The sequence below is a fragment of the Centropristis striata genome, chromosome 16 (assembly GCF_030273125.1).
Source record: "Centropristis striata isolate RG_2023a ecotype Rhode Island chromosome 16, C.striata_1.0, whole genome shotgun sequence".
In the NCBI taxonomy this organism is placed as follows: domain Eukaryota; kingdom Metazoa; phylum Chordata; class Actinopteri; order Perciformes; family Serranidae; genus Centropristis; species Centropristis striata.
Genome location: NC_081532.1, coordinates 27620757 through 27626756, shown reverse-complemented (window position 1 = coordinate 27626756; position 6000 = coordinate 27620757).

Here is a 6000-nt window from a genome sequence, read left to right as displayed (position 1 = left end):
GATTTGAGATATAACACACACACACACACACACATGCAGACACACACACAGGCCTATTCAGTGTGATTTGGCCAGTGCAGTGATATTTTCAAAGGGCCCATGGTTAGGTGTTTCTGTACTGCCAGCGATTCTTCAGCGAGGGTGCAAACAGGTGCTGTGTATATAATTTGTTTTTTCTATAAATAGCCTTGGCTTTCGCTTGACCACCATGCATTTTTGCATTGGAACAGTTAAATTGATCAGTCGATAAAGAAAGTATGCAATATTAAGTGATGTTAAAGTGGAAATCAAAAAAATATTTTTATATTTACAACAAAGAGCAGCAAAAGTGAAGCCAGTGCCTTAAACCTGCATTCTTTCTAATGGCCAGCAGAGGGTGACTCTTCGAGCTGCAAAAAGAAGTCGAATTATAAGTCTATGAGAAAAGTACCCTACTTCTTACTTGATTTATTACCTCAGTATACATTATCCTCGTGAGTTTTTGGTCTGACTTGCCTCTTTCAAGTATTCCTCAATATGCATGAAGCTCATTTTGTAAATTATGTTCCCATTTTGAGTAAAAAAGATGATAAAGGGCTTTAGGGCGTGGTGATCTTGTGATTGACAGGTCGCTGCCAAGTGCATGTTTTCATGTTTTTAGATCTTTGAAGTTAATTGTAACAATTTTGTCGCTTAATAATGACTTGTTCAATGATCGGTTGTACTAAAAAAATGCTTAGGAGTCGGCTGTTTTTCATTTTGAATTACGCTTCGCCTTGCTAACCAAGCTAGCTACCTAGTGCTGGTGATAGCTGATAACTTCCCTGGCAGTTCCACCCTCTTGTCCAAATATGGTCCAAAAAAAGCAACAGAGCAACTGCAAAAAATTTCAACTCAAAACTTCAAAACCTTTGTCCATAAACAAACGGGTGACATCACAGTGACTATGTGTTCTTCTTTCAGAATCAGTTTGGTCTGTCTGGGCCTTAAGAAAACATCCCACTGATTTTACACATAAAGGTCAGTTTACTAGTCATCTGGAGTCCTACTCAGCTTGTGAAATAATGAAAAAATGATTTCTTCTGTGGCTCCAGATAAGCTTTGTCTTGTCTGTGAAAATCAGCTTGTGCTTTTGATCTACATATGTATAGTAGAAGCCGTTTTCAGAGTCAAACAAAACGATGCAGATTATGGGATATGGAGTATCCAACATTTCCAGCATACATACGTATGAATGAGATATCTGGTAAATATAGTCCCTATCTCAATGGAGTCGCACTCCTAAATCAATGGATTACCCCTTCAAAGACCATCACTGCAGTTATCATAGCTACCTGCTATGATGATGGGATCCTGTCTGTCATATCATCGCCAGGAGATGCAACCTCTGACTCCAAACGTTCTCTCTACAGATGTTTTATTACACAGGTGTGTAATTATTCACAATCTCACAGCACCCCCTTCAGCTGGCTCACCAGAAATGAGTGACATCATGTCAAAAAGTGCGTGAATCCCTGACCTTTACTAGCAGCGGTGTACTGAAATCTGTGTTGCTGTGAGCTGTGATTTGATGGTAGCTTGTTAGTTGTTTTCATCTCGAGCTTCAGAAATATTTCTTAAATTGAAAAAAAGCATCGCTGCAAGGCTGAAAGTTTCTGCCAAACTTTCTTCTACCGCTGCGTTTCCTGTAGAGTCTGGGTGAGAGGGGAGCACTTGAAAATGAGCGAACAGCAGAACATGGTGAGGAATGGAGCAGCGCAGGTGAGGAGAGGGGAGGTAAAAAGCTGACAACGTTAATATGGAACCAAAAGGAGAGTGCAACCTGGCAGTCACTCAAATCCTGCACCTGCACCTTTATAAAACACGCTCTCCGGTGTGCCTCTCTGGCTCTCTTTTTGTTTCCCTCATTTCTCTCTTTCTCCCTCTTTATCTCTCTCTTTCTCTCTCTCTCTCTCTCTCTTTTTCTCTCTCTTCATGTGCTGTGGCTTGGGGCGTTGTCATTTTCAGCATGTTTTCTATACACCGTGCACTCTGTGTGTGTGTGTGTGTTAATTGCGGCCATCCTTAGGGAAGGAGAGAACGATGAGGAGGACTTGTTTGAGAGCAGCCGTGCCAGGTTCTGTGGTACGACTCAGCGTGGAGCTACAGACACCTGGTCTGCCTGAAGGGCAAGAGGAAGGTAGACTTGCTTTTTCTCTTCGCCCTCCTTCTGCCCTCCCTTTGCTTTCTATTCGACCTCTCTCTCTTTCTTTCTCTCTCTTTCTCTCTCACTTTCACACACTCTTTCTCTGTCTCTGCTCTTCTCGAGCTTGGAGAAAACAGCTGCTGTACAGCCTGCGCACAGGCATCCCACCTTAACAGCCCAGCCTATCCCATCAATCATGGCGCACTACTCACCACTGTTTGTATGGATGCAAGTGCGCTAGACAGGGAGAAACTTAGAACTTTGTGGGTCAATGACTTTGAAACAATTTATCCAGAATGCCTGAGGTACTGACTGATAATGTTTCATAAATTACAACAATACATCACTGACCCTCCTCAACAACTCTTGATCAAAGTTGCCCACTCGGGAGCAGGCGAAGCTTTACCCACTCTCCGAGCCCATGGGCCAGAACATTAATATCACTTAAAGGACAACTCCGGTTTGTTGCAACTTACTTTTGGTCTCATTTTGAAAGTACACCTGAATAATCCCGTTCCCTCTCGTAAAAAACTGCATCCGTAGATCTCAGGTATTAAAGAAAAGTTTGACATTTTGCAAAAATAATGAAGCAAGATGACTCACTCATTAGCTACTTCCATCATCAGCTCCGGGAAAAACAATGCATTTAATTCAGATGATAATAATAATAATAATAATTATAATAATAATACCTTTATTTATATAGTACCTTTAAAAACAGCATTCACAAAGTGCTTTGACAGAACAAGCATGCAAAAAAAGAGAAACCAACAATGAAGAATACATTTTAAAAAATATATATAACTACCACATATGTTAGAAAGACCAATATCACGTGAATGCAAGTCTGTAAAAATGTGTTTTGAGAAGTGATTTAAAAGAATTCAGCGTTTTTTTCAGAATGATTCAGCGAGCCTCAGGTCCACAGGCAGGCCGTTCCAAAGTCGAGGGGCCCTGATGGCAAACACCCTATCACCTTTAGTTCTGAGCCTTGACTTATGAACAGCCAGAAGGTCCAGCCCGAGGACCTCAGGCTGCGGGCTGGCTCATAAGGTGTCAATATCTCTGACATGTAACTTGGAGCCAGCCCCTGACGAGCTTTAAAAGTGATCAGTAAAATCTTAAAATCAATTCTAAAACGAACAGGGCGACAATGAAGAGAAGCTAAAATCGGAGTAATGTGCTGTCCTCTGTTTAAAAACCTGTAAGAAGATGTTAATGATTAAGACCTCACTGTTTAGTTAGCAAACTAGCAAATGTTGAAGTTCTGTTTTTGTGTTCGTTGTGGTGTTTGGTCAACTTATTGTGTATGACAATATAGAACACCCATTTCCTATTACTGTATAATAGGCATAACCAGTGTTAAGTGCAACATCCATCAGAATGGGACTTTTTTTTTTAAAAGCATAGCTCCCTGGTTTTCATTACACCACTTTTCATCATCAGCCCTGTGTTGTTACTGTTAATTGGTGTGTTACATTAGATAAAGCCGCTTTAGGGCCCTACATCTCAAACTAAACCAAACTCCATACAATCTGCTGAGTCCCTCTCAGTCTTAAGAAGAGACTAAAGACACCAATACACATAATCTACACAGACAATAATTACTAAAAAACCTAATAGCGCTTATGTCCCAATGCACTCAAACTTAACATATGGCACTTGCTCACATGTTGTCTTTTAACTTGAGCTTTGCTTGTGTTGTACTAACTCTCAAATGTACGTCTCTTTGGATAAAAGCGCCTGCTAAATGACATTGTAGAATTGTAGATATTTCAGATAACTTGGCTCATGTAAGTAAAAGTTATTGTAAATTATTAATATTACCTAAGCTAATATGTCCGACTGCATCTAGAGGGTTAATGGAAGCAGTAAATGAGTGAGTCATCCTATTTGTTGTCCAAAAGTAATAATAGCAAAACCATGAAAATAAAAAAAAACAAGTTGTTATTAATTTGTATTTTTTTGCACAGATTCTGCATTTTGACACAGTACTTTTGGTACAGTTTTGGTGAAATTACATCTGTAAAATGATCACATTCAACTTTGGTGTGATAACTCTGAAACTGGACTGTGATCTGTATCTGTCACAACAGCGTGGCTCGGATTTATAGTCTGCTGTGCTTTGTCGCTTTGTCACTGCTCCTTGGCCTTTCCACTCAACTTTGACATTCACCATCAGCTTTGTGGCCATATGTGCACATGGTGGTTGAGTGATGAAAAAGTTGCCCGTTTTCATATTCAAGTCTGACATATTGAGGAATGGAAAGATGCTCGTGGAGTGCTTGTGGGCAAAGACAGTGACATACGGACACTTTTTCTCTCTTTCTCTCTCTCTCTCTCTCTCTCTCTCTCTCTCTCTCTCACATACGCACACAACTCTTGGTCAGCAGCACAGATGAGTTCTGGGAAAACAAGCAGCTGCAGGAGGAGGAAAGGACCATAAGGCTGGACGGCTTGCCAAATTTCATCATCTATTATGGATTGCCTGAGATGCACACTCTACTGCAACCAGGGGCATGTCTCAGATTCACATGCAATCACAAATCTGCGTGCACACACATATGCATGCTCATGTACACATCTTATATACATACAACCCCTAACCTGATAGAACCAGGACCTAGAGCAACAAAATGAACATTTATTGTTACATTGACACGTGCATGATGTGTGACAGGATGTTCATAATAATATTAAAGTTGCTGAAAAGCAGAAACTTCAGTTCAAGAGCCAAACCTATTAATTATCTAGTAGCAAAACACATCATGAGCATTTATGTGCTCATAATTTATTACATTCATATGGCTTGAATATTTGTGGCATGCATTACTATTTACAGTGTCTTTTTCAACACTACCACTGGGAGTCGCCAAAGTCGGACATTTTTTGATTCTGCAAACAGGGCCTTGAATTAAAAATGAATGAATGCATTAGGCAACTGCAGTGCAGAATACATGTGTCCAGAAACACAACAACCAATCTCTGTGTGAAGTGCAACCAAACAGCAGAAAGGACCAATCCATACAAAGAAAAAGAAAAACACTGTTGGAGAACCAAGAAAACAGTTATAAGTTGACTACTCACTGATGAAACAAAAGACCTAAACTTGCAGTTTTGCACTATAATGACAGCAAACCAAATGAGAGCACATGGGGAAACATACAGTTGAAACTTAAAAAGAGACATTAGGCGAATGTCAATAGCAGACACGCCTTAAATGTCCACAGATGTTGCTGGTGTGCCAAGTCATGATGTCTTATGGTTGTTAATTTTTAGCTTAAAGCTTTAATTTTATTTGACAGCCTGTTTTACTATTCTTTACATCATAATTAGACATAAACAGCTGTTCTAAAGTTAATGCTGCTCTTACCTGCTACAGTGGTGGACATTTACTCGACTATACTAAAGTACAGTTTTCAGAGTATTTGCATTGTATGGTGTGTATATATTTGAATTCAGCTGCATTTTGGTAGCAAATATACTTTCCACTCCACCACATTGTTCTACTAGCTGTAACATTAGTGATATTTACACATTATTGCATCACTAATTATTATCCAGTAAAAAAAAATTCATAATAATTCATTCAAAATATTTACTCATGTCTGTTTTTTTTCACTGTATCATTATTTTAATTTTAGTAAAAAAAAAAAAAATCTAATATCTTATATCTTATACCCATGCACTGCCAGTCATCTTTTCTGCGGCTTATCACATTTGCTTCTTTAAGGTTTGTTCATTTGTGCAGTTATTTGTTATATAGCTAATGTGTTTTAGTCTCCTGCTGAATATCTGGGTTTACTTCCTGTCCATTCAAATTCTCTTTATTTAGT